This window comes from Etheostoma cragini, chromosome 18, assembly GCF_013103735.1.
Source record: "Etheostoma cragini isolate CJK2018 chromosome 18, CSU_Ecrag_1.0, whole genome shotgun sequence".
Lineage (NCBI taxonomy): Eukaryota > Metazoa > Chordata > Actinopteri > Perciformes > Percidae > Etheostoma > Etheostoma cragini.
In genome coordinates, this window is record NC_048424.1 from 12,069,832 (window position 1) to 12,070,927 (window position 1,096).

At 40.5% G+C, this 1,096-nt stretch overlaps 1 protein-coding gene across 4 annotated transcripts in view; it reads right to left on the reverse strand.

Annotated features, from left to right (window-relative positions):
• Nucleotides 1-1,096, reverse strand: part of eya4 (EYA transcriptional coactivator and phosphatase 4) — a 42,513-nt gene that overhangs the window by 36,989 nt on the left and 4,428 nt on the right. The gene's annotated exons all lie outside the window — the stretch shown is intronic.

Sequence of the window (1,096 nt, forward strand, 5' to 3'; positions counted from 1 at the left end):
ATATATATATATATATATATATATATGTATACTATATATATTTATGAGTTTTGGACCAAACAAAACATCTGAATAAGTCAAAGTCAAAAGAAAAGTGTGATAGGCCTTTTTCACTGACATTTCATCAAACGAATGATTGGACCGATGGATAACTGAACATTAAAACCTAACAAAGGTAGGACATTTTGCAGTGTGTTATTTTAGACCACATAGGTGTGCCTTTAAGGCTGAATTTACATCATACACTGTAAAGAATTTATTCAAAAATAGAGACAAACAACAACTAAATTCTTCTGATTCAGCTTCATAAAGTGAACTTGAATAGTAAAAAAGGTAAACACCGAACAGTTCCAGGAGTCAGAAATCTCAGCTCTGTAAGCCTATAGCTCTGTGTGGTATGATTAAAATCTCTGTCCTTGCTCTGAGGTCTCATTTCCAACCAGAACAATTAATCAATGTCTTTGAGCCACGGCTCAAATTCACATTATAAATGATATCAGTGCCCTATTTAAAGCAGGTGAAGTAATTGTGGAATATGGACATCAATATTTGATATTTGGATGGCAGCAAGACAAGATGGATGCTCCTATCTTCCTCTTTCTTTCTTTCTATCTTTCTTTCTTTGTCTTTTTCTGTGTGTTTTTTTTTTCTTGTATGCATGTCCTGTACTGTATGTGTGAGTGACGGTGCTCCGCTGGGGTCAGCTTGTAATCTAACCCGGGGCGAGTCTGACAGAGCAACACAAAAAGTGGGGGAAAAACAACATACTTCATGCGCTCCGTCCCACTTTGCGCTATTATTACTGTTGAGGCTGGCGGGTCAGAGTAGGAGTGAGGGAGAGAGAACCAAGCTTGATGGAGGAGGACGAGGAGGAGATGAAATTACACCTGTTCTGGTGGCTGACTAACGACTTTGAAATGCGAGCGGACCTCGCTCGCCGCCAAAATCATTTTCCCAACAATACGGCCTGATCTTTAAACAAGCAGAACTAGGACACTGCGCTGACGTGACGCAGAGACAGCCTGCTGTGCTGAGACACTATCACACCCTCAGGCTCTGTGTGTGTGTGTGTGTGTGTGTGTGTGTGTGTGTGTGT